The following is a 27,974-nucleotide window of genomic DNA, read 5'->3' as shown; positions in this document are numbered from 1 at the left end:
ATTTTCACTCCATCCTTCTATATCCAATTTGCATTCTTCGTTATCCTTGTCCCCTCAGTGCCTGACGCGTATATCCTCTTTGTCAACCTTTCCTCACTCATTCTCTACATATGTTCAGACCATTTCAATACATCCTCTTCTGCTCTCTCACCCACACTCGTATTATTACCACACCTCTTACCCTATAATTGATTACTTAATCAATCACTTCACACCACATATTGTCCTCAAACATTTGATTTCCAAAACATCCACCTCCTGTGAACAGCCTTCTCTGTAGCCCTTGCTTCACACCCATATGATATTGTTTGGACTGCTGTACCTTCAAATGTGCCCATTTTTACCCTCTAAGATAACATTCTCCCTTTCCACATTTTCCTCAGTGCTCCCAGAACCTTCACCCTCTCACCCACCTTATGGCTCACTTTCACTTCCATGTTTCTATTCACTACCTTGTCCACTTCTAGGTATCTAAAATGTCTCGCTTCCTTCAAGTTTTCTCCATTCCGACCACACCCCAACTACCCTGTCCCTCAACCCTGCTAAAGCTGGTAAGCTTGCTTTTATTCTTATCAACTCTCGTCTTCCACCTTTCACACACACTTCCAAACTCAGTCACCAACTTGTACAGTTTCTCATTGAATCTGCCCCTAGTGTAGTATCATCAGCAAACAACAACTTGCTTCATGGGCCCACTTCTCCACAGACTGCTTACACACCCCTCTCATCAAGACTGCAATTACATCCCTCACCACCCTTTCCATAAACGAATTGAACATCCATGGTGACATCACACACCCTTGCAACATACCAGCCTTCACTCAAAACCACTCACTCTCTTCTTTCTGGTTGCACACACCTTATTTCTCCTTATCCATAAATGCCACACACAAATCCATCTGTTTCTCTTAAGTATTTCTCACACACATTCTTTGAAACAAACACCTAGTCCACGTATCCTCCTCCCCAGTCTGATGCCCTGTCCATTCCTTCACCCTTTCATTAATTACTCTTCCATACAACTTACCAGGTACATTCAACAAACTTACACTTTTGTAGTGTGAACACTTGTCTTGCCTTAATACAGTGGCATTATACACACATTCTGCCATTACTTGGGCACCTCACCATGATCCATACATACATTGAAAATTCTTACCAACCAGTCAACAATATGGTCACCCCCTTTCTTAAGAAAATCAATTGCAAAACCATCCACATCAGCTGCTTTGCCACATATTTTCTTATGTAAGGCTTTTGCCACCTCTTATCTCTTCGCCAAACCACTCTCTCACTTTGCATACCACCCTGACCCAAACAATCTACATCTGTCACCCTGTCACTGTATCTCCTCCGTACTTCATCACTTCCTGTTACCACTTCCCCCTTTTGCTCCCTTCACCGATGTTCCCGTTTGTTCTCTTGTTTTTCACATATTATTTTCCTCCTTCCAAAACATCTTATTCTCCCTAAAGCATACTGATACTCACCCTAACTCTCATTTGCCATCTTTTTCAACTCCTGCACCTTCCTTGACCTTCTGCCACTTTCTTGCAAACAACCCCTAATCATTTGCACTCCTTTCCTTATGTACTTCCAAAATGCCTCTCTTTTTTTCTTTCATTAGTAACTTTACTGCTTTGTCTCGCCACTTACTACCATATCTAATCTGCCCACCTCCCATCTTTTGCATGCCATGTGCATCTCTCACATATGCCAGCACTGCTTCCATAAATATCTCCCATTCCTCATCCACTCCCCTCACTTCATTTGCTCTCACCTTTTGCCATTCTTCACCTACTGTTTTGGGATATTTCCTCTTACAAGTCTCTCCAAAGCTCACTTACTCTCACCACCCTCTTCTCACTGATATTGTTTCCTTTTTTCACTCCTGCCTCCACAAGCTAGTGATCAAATGTCCCCCCTGCTACCCTTCTAAGCACATTTCCATCCGATAGTGTCTCTTTTACATGCCTTTCAGTTAATACATAATCCAGTAATGCCTGCTGGCTGTCTCTCCTACTCGCATACATATATTTGTGTATGTCCCTTTTTCTAAACCAGGTTTTCCCAGTCACCAATCCACCAGTCCTTTTGTAACACACAACTTCACAAGTTGTTCACTATTTCCACTCATAGTAAAGAATACCCCATGCCTTGCAATTATACCCTCAACTGCCACTTTTCTCAAATTCACTTTTATATCACCCATCATTAATACATGGTTTCTTGCATCAAAACTGCTGACACACTTATTTAGCTGATCCCAAAACACATGCTTCTCATGATCTTCCTTGCTCATAGTCAGTACCAATGATCACCTATGTCTTGCTATCCGCTTTCATTTTTATCTATATCAGTTGAGAATTTACTTCCTCACACTCTTATCACACACTCCACAACTCCCGCTTCAGGAGTAATACTACTCCTTCCTTAGCTATTGTCCTCTCACCAACTCCTGACTTTACCCCTGAGACATTTTCAAACCATTCATTCTCTTTACCCTAGAGCTTTTTTTAGTCATAGCCAGAACATTCAGGTTTCTTTCCTCAAATGCACTGCTTGTCTCTCCTCTCTTCTCATCTTGGTTACATCCACACACATTTAGACACCCCAGCCTGAGCCTTCGAGGAGGATGAGAACTCTCTGCTTGGCTCCTTCCATTCTCTTTTTTAAAGAATTGAAATACAAGAAGGGGGGTTGTAGCCTGCCACTCCCATTCCCTTTAGTTGCCTTCTATGATACGGAGGGAATATGGGGATTCATTCTCCCCCTAAGCCATTGACATCCTTTGTGAAGAAGTTAAATATAGGAGATGCCCTTAGGAGTATACCAAGACTGAAAATTGTTTTTATGATAGGGATTTTGCTTATATTTTTGGCTGGTCACATTTAAGGTTGCTCTGAACTCACTGTGTGAGGGCCACCTGGGTGGGGTAACATAAAACAGAATGAAAATTAGAAATAACTCAGGCAGACCAAATTTGGCACATTTTATGTTTGTTTGTTCCCTTTGTTTTCTCAGTTGTTACATTCCTTATAGCATTTTTATTGGCTTGTTGCATCTTGCCTTTCTCCAGGATTCCCAGTAACATCTGAAAGATAGGTAGAAATTAAGAGCAATACATTCAGTAAGATTGTCCGTACATCCAGGTGGAAAAAATACTTTTATATTCTTGGATAATGAATGGTCACATCAGAACTGTAGATGGAGAGAGTAGACTGTCTACACCTTTATGGAGCAGCAGTTGCCAATACATTAAGATTCAATTATATAACAGAGTTACTAACACACTCTAGACTTCCAAGCATTACATCCCAAACTACAATTACCCCTTACTTGTCATTTTTTTTTTTTGTTTTGTTTTTTTTGCATAACAGAAGAGGTAGTTATAAGACATCCTGACTTCAGATGAGCTTTAAGCTGCTGAGAGAAGGAGGAGCTACCCTTAAAAAGACAATTTTGTCATAAGTTGAAAACATCAGGGCATTTTTTAAGAAAAATGACAATGATGAATTTGCTCATTGAATTAAGAGAATATTCTGATGGAATAGATTGCTTATAAAGATGGAGCTCTACTGAAGTTGATGGACTCCTGCAATTGAAAAAAATTTAGATTTTAGATTTCCGAATGTTTCATAGGAGTCATTCAGAAATCGAAAATTGATACTCTTTTTGCACATAGGGGTCATCATTTTCAGTAGAGCTACATCTTTATAAGCTATGTTCTGTCAGAATATTCCCTTAACTTAGTAAACAAAGTTGTCATTGTCGTTTTTCTTGAAAAACATGCTCTGATGTTTTCAGCATATGATAAAATTGTTTTTAAGGGATAGCTTCTTCTGTGAACAACTCAAAGCTTTGCTGAAGTCACGGTTATATAACTACCTTTAATGTTATGACATGAGGGATAATTGTAGTATTGGGTGTACTACCTGGAAGTCTAATTTGTTATTAACTATGTTATATAATTGAATCTTAGTAAGGGCGGATGCTATCCCATAAAGATGTAGGCAGTCTCCCTTACCCATCCTCACTTGTCACATGTGGAGTTGAATCAGAGGACAGTAGGTTTATAAGGTAAGATAAGCATATCATTGTATTGCATTAGGCCGATACTTAATTGTTAAAGTGGTGGTATATTTGCTACCATAGATAACTCTTGAGTACCACAAGAGTACATTGCTTATAGAAACATAGCTCTCCTGAAGTTGTTGGACCCTTTCATATGAAAAGCCTGTTAATTTTATGTTGCTGAATATTTCTTATTTAAATCAGAAGAGAGTAGGGATATATACTTGCTTGAGAAAGTGGTGATATTATTGCTACTGTGTGCGTGTTGGACCCTTTCATGTGAAAAGCGTCTTAATTTTATGTTGCTGAATATTTCTTATTTAAATCAGAGGAGAGTAGGGATATATACTTGCTTGAGAAAGTGGTGATATTATTGCTAGTGTGTGCGATTCTGAGGGCCAGAGGAAATTTAAGGATTGAAAAAAGAGTATGTATATGTACTATCTTAAGTATCCCTGGGGATAGGGGAGAAAGAATACTTCCCACGCATTCCTCTCGTGTCGTAGAAGGCGACTAAAGGGGATGGGAGCGGGAGGCCAGAAACCCTCCCCTCCTTGTATTTTAACTTTCTAGAAGGGGAAACAGAAGAAGGAGTCACGCGAGGAGTGCTCATCCTCCTCGAAGGCTCAGATTGGGGTGTCTAAATGTGTGTGGATATAACCAAGATGAGAAAAAAGGAGAGATAGGTAGTATGTTTGAGGAAAGGAACCTGGATGTTTTGGCTCTGAGTGAAACGAAGCTCAAGGGTAAAGGGAAAGAGTGGTTTGGGAATGTCTTGGGAGTAAAGTCAGGGGTTAGTGAGAGGACAAGAGCAAGGGAAGGAGTAGCGCTACTCCTGAATCAGGAGTTGTGGGAGTATGTGATAGAGTGTAAGAAAGTAAATTCTAGATTGATAAGGGTAAAACTGAAAGTTGATGGAGAGAGATGGGTGATTATTGGTGCATATGCACCTGGGCATGAGAAGAAAGATCATGAGAGGCAAGTGTTTTGGGAGCAGCTGAATGAGTGTGTTAGTGGTTTTGATGCACAAGACCGGGTTATAGTGATGGGTGATTTGAATGCAAAGGTGAGTAATGTGGCACTTGAGGGAATAATTGGTATACATGGAGTGTTCAGTGTTGTAAATGGAAATGGTGAAGAGCTTGTAGATTTAGGTGCTGAAAAAGGACTGGTGATTGGGAATACCTGGTTTAAAAAGGGAGATAAACATAAGTATACGTATGTAAGTAGGAGAGATGGCTAGAGAGCGTTATTGGATTACGTGTGAATTGATAGATGCACAAAAGAGAGACTTTTGGATGTTAATATGCTGAGAGGTGCAACTGGAGGGATGTCTGATCATTATCTTGTGGAGGCGAAGGTGAAGATTTGTGGGGATTTTCAGAAAAGAAGAGAGAATGTTGGGGTGAAGAGAGTGGTGAGAGTAAGTGAGCTTGGGAAGGAGACTTGTGTGAGGAAGTACCAGGAGAGACTGAGTACAGAATGGAAAAAGGTGAGAACAAAGGAGGTAAGGGGAGTGGGGAGAAATGGGATGTATTTAGGGAAGCAATGATGGCTTGCGCAAAAGATGCTTGTGGCATGAGAAGCGTGGGAGGTGGGTTGATTAGAAAAGGTAGTGAGTGGTGGGATGAAGAAGTGAGATTGTTAGTGAAAGAGAATAGAGAGGCATTTGGACGATTTTTGCAGGGAAAAAATGCAAATGAGTGGGAGAGGTATAAAAGAAAGAGGCAGGAGGTCAAGTGAAAGGTGCAAGAGGTGAAAAAGAGGGCAAATGAGAGTTGGGGTGAGAGAGTATCATTAAATTTCAGGAAGATAAAAAGATGTTTTGGAAGGAGGTAAATAAAGTGCGTAAGACAAGGGAGCAAATGGGAACTTTAGTGAAGGGGGCTAATGAGGAGGTGATAACAAGTAGTGGTGATGTGAGAAGGAGATGGAGTGAGTAATTTGAAGGTTTGTTGAATGTGTTTGATGATAGAGTGGCAGATATAGGGTGTTTTGGTCGAGGTGGTGTGCAAAGTGAGAGGGTTTGGGAAAATGATTTGGTAAATAGAGAAGAGGTAGTAAAAGCTTTGCGGAAGATGAAAGCCGGCAAGGCAGCAGGTTTGGATGGTATTGCAGTGAAATTTATTAAAAAAGGGGGTGACTGTATTGTTGACTGGTTGGTAAGGTTATTTGATGTATGTATGATTCATGGTGAGGTGCCTGAGGATTGGCGGAATGCTTGCATAGTACCAGTGTACAAAGGCAAAGGGGATAAGAGTGAGTGCTCAAATTACAGAGGTATAAGTTTGTTGAGTATTCCTGGTAAATTATATGGTAGGGTATTGATTGAGAGGATGAAGGCATGTACAGAGCATCAGATTGGGGAAGAGCAGTGTGGTTTCAGAAGTGGTAGAGGATGTGTGGATCAGGTGTTTGCTTTGAAGAATGTATGTGAGAAATACTTAGAAAAACAAATGGATTTGTATGTAGCTTTTATGGATCTGGAGAAGGCATATGATAGAGTTGATAGAGATGCTTTGTGGAAGGTTTTAAGAATATATGGTGTGGGAGGCAAGTTGTTAGAAGCAGTGAAAAGTTTTTATCGAGGATGTAAGGCATGTGTACGTGTAGGAAGAGAGGAAAGTTATTGGTTCTCAGTGAATGTAGGTTTGCGGCAGGGGTGTGTGATGTCTCCATGGTTGTTTAATTTGTTTATGGATGGGGTTGTTAGGGAGGTGAATGCAAGAGTTTTGGAAAGAGGGGCAAGTATGCAGTCTGTTGTGGATGAGGGAGCTTGGGAAGTGAGTCAGTTGTTGTTCGCTGATGATACAGCGCTGGTGGCTGATTCATGTAAGAAACTGCAGAAGCTGGTGACTGAGTTTGGTAAAGTGTGTGAAAGAAGAAAGTTAAGAGTAAATGTGAATAAGAGCAAGGTTATTAGATACAGTAGGGTTGAGGGTCAAGTCAGTTGGGAGGTAAGTTTGAATGGAGAAAAACTGGAGGAAGTGAAGTGTTTTAGATATCTGTGAGTGGATCTGGCAGCGGATGGAACCATGGAAGCGGAAGTGAATCATAGGGTGGGGGAGGGGGCGAAAATTCTGGGAGCCTTGAAGAATGTTTGGAAGTCGAGAACATTATCTCGGAAAGCAAAAATGGGTATGTTTGAAGGAATAGTGGTTCCAAAAATGTTGTATGGTTGCGAGGCGTGGGCTATGGATAGAGTTGTGCGAAGGAGGGTGGATGTGCTGGAAATGAGATGTTTGAGGACAATATGTGGCGTGAGGTGGTTTGATCGAGTAAGTAATGTAAGGGTAAGAGAGATGTGTGGAAATAAAAAGAGTGTGGTTGAGAGAGCAGAAGAGGGTGTTTTGAAATGGTTTGGTCACATGGAGAGAATGAGTGAGGAAAGATTGACCAAGAGGATATATGTGTCAGAGGTGGAGGGAACGAGGAGGAGTGGGAGATCAAATTGGAGGTGGAAAGATGGAGTGAAAAAGATTTTGAGTGATCGGGGCCTGAACATGCAGGAGGGTGAAAGGCGTGCAAGGAATAGAGTGAATTGGAATGATGTGGTATACCGGGGTCAACGTGCTGTCAGTGGATTGAACCAGGGCATGTGAAGTGTCTGGGGTAAACCATGCAAAGTGTGTGGGGCCTGGATGTGGAAAGGGAGCTGTGGTTTCGGTGCATTATTACATGACAGCTAGAGACTGAGTGTGAACGAATGGGGCCTTTGGTGTCTTTTCCTAGCGCTACCTCGCACACATGAGGGGGGATGGGGTTGTTATTCCATGTGTGGCGAGGTGGCATTGGGAACAAATAAAGGCAGACAGTATGAATTATGTACATGTGTATATGTGTATATGTCTGTGTGTGTATATATATGTGTACATTGAGATGTATAGGTATGTATATTTGCGTGTGTGGACGTGTATGTATATACATGTGTATGTGGGCGGGTTGGGCCATTCTTTCGTCTGTTCCTTGCGCTACCTCGCTAACGCAGGAGACAGCGACAAAGCAAAACGAATAAATAAATACTATCGTAATAGGAGTACTTTTCATAAATGATTGTTTGTATAATCAACTCAGTGTACTACAGAATGCAAGAAACAGTAGCATGTACATTTCTAAGACTTCTCTTTTATTATTTACCGAGTGATTTGTTTATGAACTGTAATTGGAAAACACTACAGTGATGATTTGAATATACACAACCTGTAACTTTCAACAAGAACAACTAGGTCAGCACCCAAAGGGAATAATCAATTTGTGTTACTTTACATATAGAGCCTTAAGAGTAACTTGCTAAATTTCAAGGGGTTGATAAACATGTGACACATGAAAAACTTGAGCTTGCTAAGATATGAAGCCTACATTGAAGAGTTATGGCATTTTATAATGTGTGGAATTATACCTAGGATAGTGAAAGTGCGCATTATACAGGTCTAGTAATCTCTTTTCTCCACATTCCTTCATTGTACCACTATATGTCCTCTTTAACAACCTCCTGTCTGCCATTTCTTGTCCAGAGACTTTCATTTATAGATTTTGTACCTCAATTTTTCTGTCTTGATTAGGCAAAACACTGAGCACTAAGGTGTCACATACAAACATCAGAGTTAGGACAAGCACTCTGTCATGCAAACTTCTCACTTTGCTTTACTTTTAAATTTCTCCTCTGTACCAGAACTTTCCTTAGAACTTCCACCCTTTTTCTTGTATAACTCTACTCTCGGTTCAGCTTTCCGTGCACCATCCTTACAGATCATCACTTCTGAATACATAAAGTCATTCACAGTTTCTTACATTAATCCATTCATGCTGATATTGCAGTATGATTGCCCATTTTTCAGAAACAAGAATCTGATTCTTACATTCATTTTCAAGAGTTCTTAACCACTTTAGATGTTTATAAAATTAGTAAGTGTGGCAACACTCTCTAGAAATAGTTTTATCCTTTTTCTAATATTTTCCAAGTTTTTATAGTCCTGCAATGCTCAATACCCACATTCTGGCTATTTTGCTTGTCTTGTATATGTGCTACATAACCCAAATTTGAGGTTTATGAGCAAAGCTCCCAATGACCCACTGTAGTTCTCTTATAAAATCATGGCTGACAACAGTGTGATAAGGTAGCACATAACATAAAGATGCCAAATTACACTTGATGAATGCAAAAAAAAAAGTCAATGTATTGTGAAGGGCAGTTTGCCAAAACGTAAAAAACATTGCAGTGGTACTTACTAAAGCTGAACCTCAAAACCTTGTCCATGACTTCACACTGTTATGTTCCCCCTTTCCACTGGCTACCTGTCAGTTTCTTATTATTGTCATGTTGGTTAGGATAAGCTTTCTTCCAGTCAGGACTTAATTATGAATAGGTTTCTCTTCCATGTGAGTTGGCCAGTTCCCTTGAATACTGTTATTATTTGTGTATATACTGCAGATATTTTTTATATAATTCTTAAAGTTGTGAAAAACTTTATTTGTTTTCTTGCAGTCATTCTTATGTCATTACTAGATTCACTATAATGGTGTTCACAGTGAATTTTTTTTCCGTTTGATGACAATACCCAACAAGGAAATATGGTTTTCTGAGCATTTATTGTAGATGTTTTATTGTATATGTATTGTGAAAACGGTGTATATCAGCTAGTGTTGAGGTCAACATTAGGCATTCCTTGTTTCATGTTCACAATGAACTATTATATACTTGTTGGTCAATAACAGTGTCCTGCAAGGAACCATGATTAAAGAATCATTCATATTGGTGATTTTATTGGTTATGGAAAAATCATCAGTGAACCACATACTTCCCTAGTGAGAGGCACGAGAGTATGGAGAGAGATATTACACACAAGGAAAGCTCACTACTTTAATTGAATATTAGTACCTGTAATCTTACCTAACTAAATCGAAGGATGCATGTATATTTACTTACATTGAAAAAAATGACATCAAAATATTTTTTTTCATTTGGTGTAGCACATACTGCTTTAAAAATGCCTCTATAGTGGCTTCTTATATGACATATGAAGCAGTACATTGCATGCTACACATCTGATATTGATAGTTTTTTAATCACACAATTCTTACTAGAGATTGATTGATCATTTCTGCATCGCTAATGCTGGTGTGTGCGAACTATAAGGTTAGACTACTCTTTTGGTTTCTGAAGTGAAATTTACATGCCATCTTCTGATAGATGACAGTGGCATGAACTGGGAAACTTGGTTCATTTATTATTTTAGTATTTTGATAATTGTTAGGAAAAAATATTGATCATTTATTATACATATACCCACATAGTAAGAGGCCTACAGGTTAAGAGATGTACTCAAGCAACACAGGGCTTACCAATGTGGCTTTACCTGTATAAAGTCTTCTCCCATGATGCATCAAACAACACAATGCATGCTTATGTGCCTTTGATGGCAGTCTTTTTGTAAGGTATTTCAAGCAGCACAACTCGTACTGATGTGTCTTTGACTTAACTACCTCATTGTAAGACGTGTTAAGCTATGCAGCACAAAATGACATATCTTTGCCGGTAAACTGCCTCATCTTTTGGTGCATCAAGTATCACAGCACATACTGACGTGTAAAAGATCTTTGTCAACAGCAGAGAAGATTGAGAGGTACAATTTTTCTTGATAAAATGTAGGTAAGGTTGAATGAGCAGAGAAGGTAAAGCTCCTTTTGACAATATAAAGTGGTGATATTATGAAATCTACTCCCAGGAAGTGACATGGGTGTAGAAAGAAACGTACTTTGATTCTAGTATGTGAAGCAGTAGGTACACCTGGTGTTTTGCATGGCTTCAAAAGATCTTAGATACTGTGATCTCCCTATCCTCCTTGTTCCCCCCATTTTTGATGCGTGTCCTCTTTATATCAACCTTTTTGGACTTGTTCTCTCTTTATGTCCAAAACCAATTCAGCACACCCTCTTCATCTTTTCTACCCAATACTCTTTTTATTACCACATGTCTCTCTTTTTCATTACTTACTTGACCAAACCACCACATACCACATATTGACCAAAAATTTTATATCCAAGACATCCACCCTCCTCTGCATCCATATAATTCTATTGAGACTATTATTGCTTTAAACTAACCCATTTTTGCCCTCCCAGATAGCATTATCTCTTTCAACACATTCTTCAGCACTCCCAAAGCCTTTGACTCCTCCCCCATCCTTAGACTCTCTTCTGCATCCATGGTCCCATTCACGGTCATGTCCCTTCCCAGGTATCTAAAATCCTTCACTCCCTCCAATTTCTCTCCATTCAAACTTCCACTCCAACTAACCCATCCCTGCACCCTGTTAAACCTAAAGCCTTTCTTTCATTTACATTACTCTCGACTTTCTCTTTTCACAAACCCTTCCAAACTCAGTCACTTGAATCAGCGACCTGTGCTGAATCATCAGCGAACAACAACAGAATCACTTACATGGCCCTCTCATCCCCCACAGACTGCACACTTGACCCTCTCTCCAAGACTCTTACATTTATCTCCCTTACCACCCCATTCATAAACAAATTGGACAGCCATGGTCACATCCATGTGGATCAACCTTCGATTGAAATCATTCACTCTACTCTTTTCTTGCTTGTAAACATGCCTCACACACTTGAAAACTAATCTTTTCTTATAGCAGCATCCCTCCCAGACCATCTATTCTTAAGTCCTTCCACAAGTCATCTCCATCATCCCTAACATATGATTTCTCCAGATCCATAAATGCCACATGCAAATCCATCTTTTTCTTTAAGTATTTCTCACTCGCATTTTGGAAACCACATTGCTACCCTCTAGTCTGATGCTCTTTTCATGCCTTCACCCTCTCATACAACTTACCAGGTGTACTGAAAATTATACCTCTGTAGTTTGAACACAAACCTTTATCCCCCTTGCTTTTATACAGTGGCACTGTACATGCATTCAGCTAATCCATCCATCTATACATACATTGGAAATCCTTACCAACCAGTTTGCAACACAGCCAACCCCCTTTCTTAATGAATTCAACTGCAGTATCGTCCACTCCAGCCTCCTTGCCACATTTCATCTTACACAAGGCTTTCAACACCTCTTCTTTCTTCACCAGACAACTGACCACTGACCCCAAACACCCTACATCATCAGACACATTTACCAGTCCTTCAGAATACTTGCTTCATCTTCTCCCTTTATCACCATGTGTTATCACTTCCTCTATTGCCCCTTTCACCTATGCTCCTATTTCATCTCTTGTTTTTTGCATGTTATTTACCTCCTAAAACATCTTATTCTCCCTAAAGTTTACTGATACCCACTCACCCCAGTTCTCATTTGCCCTATTTTCATCCCTAGCACCTTCATCTTGACCTTTGTATACATTCCCCAATCATTTGCACTTTTGTAAGTACTGGCCAGTTGCCTCTCTCTTCTCTTTCACCAGCGACTTTACTTTTCCATCCCACCCTTTTTAATCTGCCCTCTTCTCACCTTTTGCATACCATATTTGTCTTTTGCACATGCCAGCACTACTTCCCTAAATATCTTCCATTCCTTACCTGCTCCCCTTGCTTCATTTACTCTCACCTTTTATCATTCTACACTCAGTTTCTCCTGGTATTTCTTCACACAAGTCTTTTCTAAGCTCACTTACTCTCACCACTGTCCTCTCTCTAACATTGTTTCCTCTTTTCCAAACACCTCTACAAATCTTCACCCTTGCCTCTACAAAATATTGATCAGACATTCCACTGGCTACCCCTTTCAGTATATTCACATCCACAAATCTCTCTTTTACTTGCCTATCAATTGATACGTAATCCAATTATCCCTGCTGACCATCTATCCCATTCATCTTTGTATACTTGTGTATGTTCCCCATTTTAAACCAAGTATTCCGTTACTAGTCCTTTTCCAGCACACAACCTCATAAGCTGTTCACCATTTCTTTTCATAACAATGAATACCATGTGCACCCCATGTATACCCTAAACTGCCATATTACTCACCTTCACATTTATATCATCCATCACTGATACCTGATCTCTTACATCAAAACCCTGACACACTCACTCAGCTACTCCCAAAACATTTACCTCTCATGATATTTTTTCTCATGGCCAGTTGCACAGGCACTAATAATCACCCGTCTCTCGCCATCCTTTTTTAATTTTGCCCGTATCCTTATACTTTATCCCACACTTCCACAACTTCTCTTTCAGCTCCTGTCGTCTCACCAACTTTTGCTCCTTAGACATTTTCAGACCATTCCTCCCCTTTACCCTTGAGCTTTGTTTCACTCAGAGCCAGAACATCCAAGTTTCTTTCCTCAAACACACTTCCTGTCTCTCTTCCTCTCATTTGGTTACATTTACTCACAGTTAGAACCCCTATTTGACCCTTTGAGGGGGATGAGCACTCCCTGCTTAGGTCCTTCTATTCCTTCTTTTCAAAATTCCAATATAAGAAGGTGGGGGTTTGCAGCTCCACATTTCCACCTCCTTTAGCTGCATTCTCTGACATGCAGGGAATATGGAGGTAGATTTCTTTCTCCCCTAATCCAGGGATAAAGGTATATAAAGGTACTGGTGGGTATCAGAATGTAAGTTATTTTGGTCAGATCTTTGTCATACATGTACATATTTATGGCCAGTATTAGTTCATCATAAAAGTTAGAAATATCCAGTGTAAGCGCAGAACAGTTTTTGTCCATCATGTTAGAGATCATTTTCTAATTTCAGGTTAACTAAATTCAGACACCTCTTGATTTATGCCATAGTCGCATTCTTGAAAATTATTTAAATAAAAAACACGTAAATCAAATATACTAATACCTTGACTTGCACTTAGGGTACATTCCTGGAAACAAACAGTGTACAGTGTTGTGTCATGAATGACAGTTGTTGATGAATAATGGTGATGATTGTTGTAGAACATGAGAGAGGCAGCGTGTTGAGATGCGTGGTGGGAAGCAGGAGGTGCTGGATGTTGTATAGTTTTACTATGGGTCAAGCTGATCCATGACTGCATCACTGAAATTACTATTTAGGCAGTGATAATAGAGGCACTGGTGATTGAGATGGTAGTTGTGGTGAGGGAGATTGTGGTAAGTGGTGAGGTGGTGATGTATCTATTAGTTTCTTTGGTAACACTGGCTACAGCACTGCCAGATGCCACTGAACAGCTAATGTCAACCCACAGAATTATGTGCAAGTATGAATGAACAACAGCTTATCCCTTTAGCTTTATGTTACATAACATTTTAAAAGGAGTGAGAAAGTCGAAAGGTGTATTAACATGCACTAGATGTGTTACCAAGTACTCCACACAATAGCTGACTGTCAACTTGCCACCACACTACCCCATTTATTGTAGCTTTGTTTAGCCAACCTTCCATTTTTTTTTTTTTTTAACAAAGTGCTCCTTGAACAAGTCACCTTCAGTGCCCTTGAGTTCTTGTTCATCAAGGCCGAAGCTTTTATCATATGTGCATTTGTAGTAATGGTTGTAACTGTCTATGTAGCCCATTTGAAAGCATCAGCAACGTCGACCTGATGCTCACCAACTTCCAACCACCTCAACACTTGTAATTTTCCTTGGGACTTTAGATGCACTAGCAGGCCTAGAACTTGCAGGCCCTCTCCCAGACATAATGGGTGAAAAATGATGATATAAACAAGTCAGCAAGTCGGCAACAATTTCTGCACAGTGTAAGCACAGCAACATTTCTACTGTACAAACGGAGAGCACTTGGCAATGATTGGATGTTAGCATATGTGCTTATGGTGCTCTAATTGACCAGTTGGATATAAACAAAGAGAGCTACTTATGGCATGTTGTTAGCATTTAGACTTGTGACTTTTGACTTCTTTTATAGATTTTCATTTTTTATTTTTGATAGTAGATTAAAGCTCCAAGATGCAATCAGGAGTGCTATAAGGAAACAGCACTGTACAGGTAGTGCTGACTGGGTTAATGTATTGTATATAATGGATATTAGAGGGTTTCATTATTATTAAGACTACTGAATATTATACCTGTGGTAAACTACAGTATGCATGTACCACAAAATGTAAAATTATATAATACACTTACAGTACATTAGATTCTATTAATGAAAATGTAAAGTGACAAGCTTTGAATCCTGATGCAGTCTTCCCTTCATGGGAAATATCCATCCTTGAAGGCATTCTCTTCCAAAATAATCTGGTCTCGTCCTTATTAAAAGTCTGCTTAGAAAATGACTGCCTTCCTTGATGATGGTCTTGAGGGTTCTTGGGATGCTGAATATTCAGCATCAACAACATTAACAGAAGCGAATCAACTGAGACTTGCTTGAAATGCTTTCATTGCTCCTTCTTTCACAGCCAAGTCACTGTATATACTCTGGGCTTTTTCCATGTATCATAAGCATGTTGACAGGAACGTTTTCATGAGTTTGATGTTTGGTCCATGCGATCAGCATCCATTCCTTTCTCTTGATAATCAAGCTTCATGAATACGAAGGCTTAGATACAATGATTAGTGTATCCTCTTGGCAGTCTCTTAGGTCTTGTTTTCACTATCACAAATAGTCCGTAAAGTAGTTTCACTAAGTTCAGGGGTATTCTTAAAATTAGCTTTTCTTTCACCCCTTTCATACTATTTGAGCATATCCATCTGAACCTCGTTGGTCATGGCTGTACATTTCTTATCACCAATGATAGCTAAACTTAGAAAAATGCTTTGATGGCATGATGCAAGGGGCAATCTATCCATCTTTCAGTATCTTGGATGCCTATTCTGTTTGGGAATTCCCTCAAGGGGGTGGCCATGGCAAAAAACCACAACTGTTGAACTCCAGTGCCACTTGTTAGCCTTTAGTGCCTCACCCTTAAAAGGCCACTGGCAGAGGGCAACTGTAGTGTAGTGTTTCCTATCAACTACTATCTAATGTGTCAAAAATGTGCAACATATGGTAACTGTAGCACTCTGTGACCATACTCTGTATCCACTCCATACATATGTGCACTTCTTGCATGGCACTGACAACTCTGCGTTGCCAGCCCAGTGATGACATTGTTCAAAATTTAAGTCCTCTCAAAGAAGGGTTTAAATGGATCATGTGCGTTATTCTAAGAATGGTATACATCAAATGCACATAAATCGAGGGGTACTATATATGTAACATCTATGGGTTTAGAAGAAACTATATTGAAGAGGAAAGCATTTTGGAGAGTTTTGAATATGGTATGCATGGAAGACTTGAATGCTGTTAAGAGCTTTTGTAGTGAAAAAAAGTAGTATAAAGTGAAGAGGAAAGCAATTTGGAAACTTTTGACTGTATGGTATGCATGGAAGACTTAAATGCTGTTAAGTGTGTGAGTGGGAGAAAGTAATGGTTTGAGTGATGATATGTATATGTAGGAATGACTGAAGGCTGTGTGATGTTGCAATGGTTCTTTGATATTAGTTGTTACATGAAATGAAAGGAAAGAGGAGAAACAGTATGAAAGTTGTTGCCATTGCTGTATGCAAAGTGTGCTGTGTTGTCAACGAAGTCATGCAAGAGAGAAAAATTAAGGATGCACTGAAATCCCAGATGAAAGGTAACAGTGTGCAGAAAGCTTGCACAAAGAGGAATTGTCCTAGAATGTTGTATAGATGTGAAAGCTAAGTGTCCCATATATAGGTCAGGATAGGTTGAAAAAAAAAAGCAGTGGAGATGGATAACTTCCATAGTGTAGTTGGAATTCAAAGGATAGGTGATATGAAGAATGAAGATGCTAGAAATTTCTGTTCAGTGAAGACATCATTAGAGAGGCTAGTGAATGAAAATCTTTCGGGAAGGTATGTTTATTTAGAATGTGTGGTAAATGGTTGGTTGGTCAAGAAGATGTACATCAGTACAACAAAAAATACAAGGAGTGAAGGTAGACCATAGAAGAGATGGGCATATGTTGTAGGAGAATTGATTAGGTCTAAGGGATGTTTCAGATAAAGATTCTTGAGGAGTTATTGAGGGATCAAATACAATAGAGTATTTTTTGTATGGAGGTGGTATGAATGGAAACATGGTCTGTCTATTTATATACAACGCCTCCAGGACCCCTTTTTGTAAGGATCTAGGTGTTACAACAAGACTCCTTTTCTAGGAGCTCCTGCTACCCAAGGCTGTACCACACACTATAGTAGGGACAGATGGACTCCCTTGAAGTGAGCTTTTTGACAAGACTGTATTCTGTTTCATCGACAGATGATGATACAGCCTTGCCAAAGGTGATTTTTCATGTGCAGTGTAACCTTAGGCAGATAAGAGTCACTGGAAGCAATTCAGTTTATGAAGTAAAAAAGTAAGGAGTACTTTGATACACTGGGCTTGGGTTGAGGATATGTGCAAGTGATTTTAGAGGTAGTGTATTCCTGATCCATCTGATTTTTTCCTCATTTTCATGTGAATTTGTTGTACATTTTGTAGTAGTATTAGGTTTAATAACTTCAAATAAATCCAAGCATTTTCATAATCATCCCCAAGAGTTCAGGTAGTTGAAATCCCTTCTCCTTTGTCTTTCCTCACTCTTTAGGAAAGCAATTTACCATTATATCCATCTCTTCATTGAACCAAATTAACAAAACATCATCATCTGCATACAACAGTGGTAACCTGCAGTGTGTTCCATCTTGGTACATGAGCACACTGCTGTTACCTCCCTACCTTATCCTCATGATCACATCATGTACCCAACTGGTTTTTTTTTTTTTTTTTTTAACCTTTTCATGCTGCCATTTAATCTCATGCAAGCACAACCACAATTACAAGCTCTTGATAACATTTAGAAGACTTAAATACACACCATAAACTTTGCAGAGTGCCATTCCAATAACTTCATGTGCATCCATTTGATTCATATATAGTGCATACAGTTTCCTCTTCTCCAAAACCACCTCCATTTTTTGTATGTGTGCAAAAGTTTGAAATATATCCTTTTTAAAGGACCTGTTCTTCACTTACAAAGGGTTCACTAATCTTTTTAACTTTTAAGATAACAGATCTTCCACATACCTTATCAGTTGTGTTAAAAAGACACTTTTTCTCTGTAATTCTTATAGTCTTACTGCCTCTACCCCTGTACCGAAAACAGCTTTGACTTTAGGCAAATGAAATAATGGAGTGAAGTAAACAGATCGTGGCACTCAGTGATCATAAAGGGGTTAACATACTGAAAACCCATCAGTACACCAAGATAGCCACTTCCTGAAGAGTACAAGCTATCATAGTTGGTGTTTGATTCATTAGCAACACTTTGTTAAAAACTGTGCAGGATGAGAACAGTTTTATATATAGCTTGAGGGAAGCTTAAACTTGGTAGGCAAACTCTAAATGACTGGAGTATTAAGCAACATTTTTGTAAACTATACACCTGATTACATCATCTAGGTGCATTAAAACTGTGAAATATGATATAACAGTGGGATTGTGTATGATTTATGGTGATACCATAGATAACAGTGGGATTGTGTATGATTTATGTTGATACCATAGAGAGGCTAGATTAGGATAACTGCTTGTAGTGGTGGGGAATGATGTGGATAGAAAGAAACAATGGAAAGTGAAGCAATATTTAGATTAGAAACATAGCAGCAGAGTCTGCTTGGGAAGGCTTTTATACTTTGTGTATTCCTAGGAAACTCTTTTAAGATACCCCGCACAGGATAGGTTCAGGGGCTGCCTTGCATGTGACTATTCACCTTAGAAGGAAATAGATACCAAAACTTATATTTGTTATAATGTATAGTATAAAAATATCACATATGTAAGAATAATGTAATTGAATAAGGCTATGTTGGATAATCCAGATAAATGAATTGATGGGCCAAGGAAATTTTTTGTAACCCAGGTTTCTGGAGAATGATATATACTTTTTACAAAAATCTAGGAGACTAAAAGTATTCATGGTATTAAGCATTCATGTTTTCTCGAAGTTGTGTAGTAAGTTTTTTGAGGATTCACTTTCATTTGTACAGGGCAGTTTATCATTTTTAGTGTTCGCTTAGGTACATGCATAGTACACTTCTTAAGGCTCCTTTGCCATGAAAGTGTGCTAATGCTATTAATGAAGAAGAAAGATGGCTATGGATCCATTAGATTTTATCAGTGCTTAAAAATTTTGATTTTTATTTTTCATAAAATATCATCACATATATGTTACAGCCCACAGCTTTTTTTTTTTTTTTTTTCCAAAAGAAGGAACACAGAAGGGGGCCAGTTGAAGATATTCCCTCAAAGGCCCAGTCCTCTGTTCTTAACGCTAGCCTCGCTAATGTAGGAAATGGCGAATAGTATGAAAGAGAGACAGCAACATAGCAAAAAAAAAAATATATATATATATATATATATATATATATATATATATATATATATATATATATATATATATATATATTTTTTCATACTATTCGCCATTTCCCGCATTAGCGAGGTAGCGTTGAGAACAGAGGACTGGGCCTTTGAGGGAATATCCTCACCTGGCCCCCTTCTCTGTTCCCTCTTTTGGAAAATTAAAAAAAAAAGCGAGAGGGGAGGACTTCCAGCCACCCACTCCCTCCCCTTTTAGTCGCCTTCTACGACATGCAGGGAATACATAGGAAGTATTCTTTCTCCTCTATCCCCAGGGATAATATATATATATATATATATATATATATATATATATATATATATATATATATATATATATATATATATATATATCTTTTCTTTCTTTCAAACTATTCGCCATTTCCCGCATTAGCGAGGTAGCGTTAAGAACAGAGGACTGGGCCTTTGAGGGAATACCCTCACCTGGCCCAATTCTCTGTTCCTTCTTTTGGAAAATTAAAAAAAACGAGAGGGGAGGATTTCCAGCCCCCCGCTCCCTCCCCTTTTAGTCGCCTTCTACGACACGCAGGGAATACGTGGGAAGTATTCTTTCTCCCCTATCCCCAGGGATAATATATATATATATATATATATATATATATATATATATATATATATATATATATATATATATATATATATATATTATTTTTTTATTTTTGCTTTGTCACTGTCTCCCGCGTTTGCGAGGTAGCGCAAGGAAACAGACGAAAGAAATGGCCCAACCCACCCCCATACACATGCCTTGATTCAATCCACTGACAGCACGTCAACCCCGGTATACCACATCGCTCCAATTCACTCTATTCTTTGCCCTCCTTTCACCCTCCTGCATGTTCAGGCCCCGATCACACAAAATCTTTTTCACTCCATCTTTCCACCTCCAATTTGGTCTCCCACTTCTCCTCGTTCCCTCCACCTCCGACACATATATCCTCTTGGTCAATCTTTCCTCACTCATTCTCTCCATGTGCCCAAATCATTTCAAAACACCCTCTTCTGCTCTCTCAACCACGCTCTTTTTATTTCCACACATCTCTCGTACCCTTACGTTACTTACTCGATCAAACCACCTCACATCACACATTGTCCTCAAACATCTCATTTCCAGCACATCCATCCTCCTGCACACAACCCTATCCATAGCCCACACCTCGCAACCATACAACATTGTTGGAACCACTATTCCTTCAAACATACCCATTTTTGCTTTCCGAGATAATGTTCTCGACTTCCACACATTCTTCAAGGCTCCCAGAATTTTCGCTCCCTCCCCCACCCTATGATCCACTTCCGCTTCCATGGTTCCATCCGCTGCCAGATCCACTCCCAGATATCTGAAACACTTTACTTCCTCCAGTTTTTCTCCATTCAAACTCACCTCCCAATTGACTTGACCCTCAACCCTACTGTACCTAATAACCTTGCTCTTATTCACATTTACTCTTAACTTTCTTCTTTCACACACTTTACCAAACTCAGTCACCAGCTTCTGCAGTTTCTCACATGAATCAGCCACCAGTGCTGTATCATCAGCGAACAACAACTGACTCACTTCCCAAGCTCTCTCTCATCCACAACAGACTGCATACTTGCCCCTCTTTCCAAAACTCTTGCATTCACCTCCCTAACAACCCCATCCGTAAACAAATTAAACAACCATGGAGACATCACACACCCCTGCCGCAAACCTACATTCTCTGAGAACCAATCACTTTCCTCTCTTCCTACACGTACACATGCCTTACATCCTCGATAAAAACTTTTCACTGCTTCTAACAACTTGCCTCCCACACCATATATTCTTAATACCTTCCACAGAGCATCTCTATCAACTCTATCATATGCCTTCTCCAGATCCATAAATGCTACATAAAAATCCATTTGCTTTTCTAAGTATTTCTCACATACATTCTTCAAAGCAAACACCTGATCCACACATCCTCTACCACTTCTGAAACCACACTGCTCTTCCCCAATCTGATGCTCTGTACATGCCTTCACCCTCTCAATCAATACCCTCCCATATAATTTACCAGGAATACTCAACAAACTTATACCTCTGTAATTTGAGCACTCACTCTTATATATATATATATATATATATATATATATATATATATATATATATATATATTTTTTTTTTTTTTTTTTTTTTTTGCTTTGTCGCTGTCTCCCGCGTTTGCGAGGTAGCGCAAGGAAACAGATGAAAGAAATGGCCCAACCCACCCCCATACACATGTATATACATACACGTCCACACACGCAAATATACATACCTACACAGCTTTCCATGGTTTACCCCAGACACTTCACATGCCCTGATTCAATCCTGGTCTGATTGTGCATGCAGATTTTGTGGTGTCATTTGGATGGCAATGCCCACAGTTACATTATTTGTTTGCATCTGCATAGTCATATTTACAATGGGTGTGTTTAAATGCTTGATCGTGTATCATAATCTTTATCCACAACTCTTGATTTTGTTGAAATACCATTAAGTTTTGCATACCTTAAGACCACCTATTTTTTTTTTTCCTACATGCTTGAGGTTCACCATATCATGCTTAAACGAAAGTCATTAGATAGTACAAATAGTGCATTTAGCCCTAGTCAGCTAAAGTCATTAAAAATTGGTGGGAAAAAATTCACTGTTGAATGAACGATTCTTCCGGCTCAGGAGTCGCAGCTTTTTTTTGTATGCTAGTGTCCAACTTGCATGGATCTTCGTGACCTGGTGTCCAGTCAAGGGTTCCCAGGAACTAGTAATTTTTAGTTATAATATATGAAAAAATGCCATATGTTAATTCTCTTGGGTGTAGAAAAATATGGGGTGAAGGGTCATTTGTTTGTAAGATTGGAGATGACCAAAGTGGGACTTGTAGGGATTATTGCCAAATGCAGTGTGTGTTATAGGTAAAGTTGCCTCCAGAAGTTCCACCCCATTCTTGGGTAACAGTCTCTTAAATATGGCATTGTTGCAGTACGTCTGTCTACCTCACACTACCCTACTCTCTGGGTATGTGATGATGGGGATGGGTACACCAATTCAGAGTGACAGACAGGTAGACATCATGTGTTTGTGTAAATACTCCCATACATTATATATTACGTTTTAAAAACTGTTTTATATATCGTCATTACATGTGTATTATGCCAGTTTCCAATGCACCATGTAGTTTAGATAATGCTGAATAGATGAAAGTGATAATTGATTCCTGATTGTCATAGTGTAACAGTTATTGCTGTAATGGTTATGATTTATTCATGTAAGTAAAGGAAAACCTCATGCATTAATAAAACAAAGAGAATCCATTGTATCTGTTATTATTGTATACATAGATATGAGATATGGCTAATGTAGGGTAGAAGGCAATTACTAATTGCTCATATGGTAGTGAAGTAGCCTGGGCAGCCCATGCTGAGGTGTTGACAGGGATACAGATTTCATCAAAGCTCACACATCACTAATACTCCATCTTGTTAACATTTGCTCTCAAAATGAACTCCTGTTAAAAGATACTTGCACATTGAGGGCAGATGATTGGGTTGAGAGATGCCGGTGTTTCAATTTAGGCCATAGAGTGGGTGATGGGATGCACTTGAACTACAGTTAGTGGTTGGTTGCATCGGTGGGAGGCACTAGGGAATCTTTTAGACTGTCTTGGATCTGAGAGACTAAAGATAACAATCTGGATGAAGGTTGGAAGATTTTAGGAGGTCCATAGAAATTCCATCACAAATGCGGTTGCTGTTTGAGACCAGTTTTATCTGGATGTGTTTGCCGATATAATTTTAAAGTTACATAAGCCAAGTCATCACCATGGGAAACTAGCCACTGAAAGGAGACTTGTGGAGTGCTACAGAGAGGCAGGACAAGAGTTAACCCAGCAGTATTTTATGAAGACCTAGCTTACTGGGGCATGGTCATCATCTCATATGAAAAATAATTCACTTCCACTGCACATGGAAGCACTCATTGTTGGCAACCAAGCAGTATGATGTATGCCTGCCGAGGCTTATATGAAGTGGCAGAAAGTGGGCACCCAACCTACTGTGTGTGGGATGGACATTTAGGAGGTTTACAGCTGACCAGTATTTAGAGGTTTTGAAGGATGATGATGCTGGCAACCATAAGGAGAAATTATGCAGGTATGTCATACTTTTAAAGTAAATTCTTTGCTCAATATACTTTCATGAACATGACTATATTACAGTCAAGTGGTGTATATTGTTTGATTATATGATTACATGAGAACAGTAGTAAAGTTTACTCATAAATGCATTTTTATGATTATATTCATTTATTTTGAGTGAAAGAGAAAAGAGAGGCGTTTGGGCAATACTTACATGTAAGGAATGCAAATGACTAGGGGATGTATAAAAGAAAGTGGCAGGAGGTCAAGAGGAGGGTGCAAGGGTTGAAAAAGAGGGCAAATGAGAGCTGGGGTGAGAGAGTATCATTAAACTTTAGGGAGAATAAAAAGATGTTTTGGAATGAGGTGACTAATGTGCATTAAGACAAGAGAACAAATGGGAACATCGGTGAAGGGGGCAAGGGGGGAAGTAATAACAGGTACTGATGAAGTGAGGAGGAGATGGAGTGAGTATTTTCAAGGTTTGTTGAATGTGTTTGATGATAGAATGGCAGATGTAAGATTGGTGTGCAAAGTGAGAGGGTCAGGGAGAATGGTTTGGTTAAGAGAGAAGAGGTGGCGAAAGCCTTGCAGAAGATGAAATCCGGCAAGTCTGGATGGTATTGCAATTGAATTTATTATGAAAAGGGATGACGGTTATTGATTGGTTGGTAAGGATATTCACTTTATGTATGGATCATGGTGAAGTGCCTGAGGATTGGTGAATTGCATGTATAGTGCCATTGTACAAAGGCAGAGGGGATAAAGGTGAGTGTTCAAACTATAGAGGCATAAGTTTGTTGAGTATCCCTGGGAAATTGTATGAGAGGGTGAAGGCATGTACAGAGCATCAGATTGGGGAGGAGCAGTGTAGTTTCAGAAATGGTAGAGGATGTGTGAATCAGGGATTTGCTTTTAAGAATGTTTGTGAGAAACATTTAGAAATACTGATGGAGTTGTATGCAGTATTTATGGCTGTGGAGAAGGCATATGATAGGGTTGATGGAGATGCATTGTGGAAGGTCTTAAGAGAATATGGTATGGGAGTTAAGCTGTTAAAAGCAATGAAAAGTTTATATCAAGGATGTAAGGCATGTGTATGAATCAGAAGAGAGGAGAGTGACTGGTTCCCAGTGGAGGTCGGTCTATGCGGGGTGGGGGGGGATGTCTTTATGGTTGTTCAGTTTGTTTATGAGTGGAGTGGTTAGGGAAGTAAATGAAGAGTTTTGGAGACAGGGGCGATTATGCAATCTGTTGGGGATCAGAGGGCCTGGGAAGTGAGTCGCTCGCTGTTCACTGATGATACAGTGCTAGTGGCGCATACATGTGAGAAACTGCAAAAGTTTGTTACTGAGTTCGGAAAAGTGGGTGTAAGGAGAAAGTTGAGAGTAAATGTGAATAAGAGCAAGGTTATTAGGTTCAACAGGGTTGGGGGACAAGTTAGTTGGGTTGTAAGTTTGAATGGAGAAAGGTTGAAGGAAGTGAAGTGTTTTAGATATCTGGGAGTGGACTTGGCAGTGAATGGAATCATGGAAGGGGAAGCGAGTCACAGAGTGGGGGAGGGGCTAAGGTTCTGGGAGTGATGAAGAATGTATGGAAGGAGAGAATGTTATCTCGGAAAGCAAAAATGGGTATGTTTGAAGGAATAGTAGTTCCAACAGTATTATATGGTTGCAAGGCATGGGCTATAGATAGGATTGTACAGAGAAGGGTGGTTGTGTTGGAAATGAAATGTTTAAGGATAATGTGTGGTGTGAGGTGATTTGATCGAGTGTGTAATGAAAGGGTAAGAGAGATGTGTGGTAATAAAAAGGGTGTGTTTGAGAGAGCAGAAGAGGGTGTGTTGAAATGGCTTGGACATATGGAGAGAATAAGTGAGGAAAGGTTGACAAGAGGATATACACGTCAGAGATGGAGGGAACAAGGAGAGGCAGGAGACCAAATTGGAGGTGGAAGGATGGAGTGAAAAAGATTTTGAGTGACTGGGGCCTGAACATACTGGAGGGTGAGAGGCATGCAAGGTATAGAGTGAACTGGAATGATGTGGTATACGAGGATCAACATGCTGTCAATGGACTGAACAAGGGCATGTGAAACATCTGGGATAAACCATAGAAAGGTGTGTGGGGCTTGGATGTGGATAGGGAGCTGTGGTTTCAGTGCATTACACATGACAGCTAGAGACTGAGTCTGAACGAATATGGCCTTTTTGTCTGTTTTCATGGTACTGCCTCGCTGAAGCTGAGGGTAGCGATGCTGTTTTCTGTGGGGCGGGATGGTGCAGGGAATGGATTGGAGGCAAGCAAGTATGAATATGCACATGCGTATATATGTATATATCTGCGTATGTATATGTTGATATGTATATGTATGTATGCGTATGGGTGTTTATGTATATATATGTGTGTATAGGTAGATGGGCTGTTTTTCATCTGTTTCTTGGCACCCCCTCGCTGATGCAGGAAACGTTGGTCAAGCATAGTTATAATAATTTTTTTGTTTCCTTTTCAGGCAACTTCGTAAACACACAGGTATGTGACTTCTCAGGTTTTGCTTTTATCTTTTCCCAGGACAACTCCCATGTTAATGCTGCCAGGATCTTCTGATAATGTCCTGTAACAAGATGATGTTGAGCTGCTGAACTGGCCCATCTAGGGATGTGACCTACACCCCATTGAAAATGTGTGGCGAATTTAGTTAATGCTTTTAAGCTGGGTCAGAAGCACTCATCTTGCTAACAGCTGGAACATATCATGGCAGAGTGGAAATGTTTCTAAAGAGGCCTCCAAGTCATCTATAGTCTTGTGGCATCTGTTTCAGATAATTGGCTACAAAAAGTCATTAATAGTAATGGAGGATGGACCAAGTATTGAGTGAATGTGTATAATGATATATGATTCTGATGTAGATTTATATTTATTTACTTGAACAATTGTATATTCCTTATTTGAATATTTTTTCTTATATTCTTAAGATTATTTCTATTATTATATACATTATGTTTATTTTTGTAATGAAGAATGAAATACATTTTTATATCTCTATGGATTTCCAAGGATCGACCATTTTCTAGACCATTCTTGATTGTCAGTGCATGGACTTTAAGCAGATATGACACTAGATGGAGGAAAAGTCAGTACTAAACCTTATCCAAAACTTTATCATTAACATGGCCACTTTATTTTCCCACGAATGTTTTTCAAGTATTCCATGTTTATGAAATAATGTAACTACTCCATTCACAAATCTAGGAGTAATGCGTGAATAGATACATTGTCATCTTATCATTACCACCCAAACACAATGGATGATATATATATTCAGTCATTGGTTGTAAGATACACAACAGCCTTACTATGACACCTGAGCCTCTCTGTACTGCCAGTGTCTTCCAGCATTTCTGGCAACAGCAATTGTGGTTCTGTTCGTTGCTAGCAGTACCCCAGAGAAGGTATCAGTTCCTCTTAGTTCCAATCTAACATATCCATTTCTGCTTCATTTTATTTATATTGTGCATATGAATAGGAATAAGGGAGAGAGAATACTTCCCATGTATTCCCTGCATGTCGTAGAAGACAACTAAAAGGAGAGGGAGCGGGGGGATGGAAATCCTCCCCTCCAGTTTTTTACTTTTCCAAAAGAGGGAACAGAGAAGGGGGCCAAGTGAGGATTTTCTCTGTGGGGCTCAGTCCTCTGTTCTTAATGCTACCTCACAAACATGGGAAATTGTTCCAGCAATGCTATGTGGGTGCGAGGCGTGGGCTATGGATAGAGTTGTGCGCAGGAGGGTGGATGTGCTGGAAATGAGATGTTTGAGGACAATGTGTGGTGTGAGGTGGTTTGATCGAGTAAGTAACGTAAGGGTATGAGAGATGTGTGGAAATAAAAAGAGCGTGGTTGAGAGAGCAGAAGAGGGTGTTTTGAAATGGTTTGGGCACATGGAGAGAATGAGTGAGGAAAGATTGACCAAGAGGATATATGTGTCGGAGGTGGAGGGAACGAGGAGAAGTGGGAGACCAAATTGGAGGTGGAAAGATGGAGTGAAAAAGATTTTGTGTGATCGGGGCCTGAGCATGCAGGAGGGTGAAAGGAGGGCAAGGAATACAGTGAATTGGATCGATGTGGTATATCGGGGTTGACATGCTGTCAGTGGATTGAATCAGGGCATGTGAAGCGTCTGGGGTAAACCATGGAAAGCTCTGTAGGACGTGTATGTATATACATGTGTATGGGGGTGGGTTGGGCCATTTCTTTCGTCTGCTTCCTTGCGCTACCTCGCAAATGCGGAAGACAGCGACAAAAAAAAAAAAATATATATATATATATATATATATATATATATATATATATATATATATATATATATATGTATATATGA

The 27,974-nt window shown here is 39.5% G+C and overlaps 1 protein-coding gene across 1 annotated transcript in view; it reads left to right on the top strand.

Moving 5' to 3' along the window:
* Positions 1 to 27,974, top strand: part of LOC139749182 (potassium voltage-gated channel subfamily KQT member 1-like) — a 953,229-nt gene that overhangs the window by 670,981 nt on the left and 254,274 nt on the right.

The sequence above is a fragment of the Panulirus ornatus genome, chromosome 6 (assembly GCF_036320965.1).
Source record: "Panulirus ornatus isolate Po-2019 chromosome 6, ASM3632096v1, whole genome shotgun sequence".
Taxonomy (NCBI): Eukaryota; Metazoa; Arthropoda; class Malacostraca; order Decapoda; family Palinuridae; genus Panulirus; species Panulirus ornatus.
This window is presented reverse-complemented; position numbering and strand designations above follow the sequence as displayed.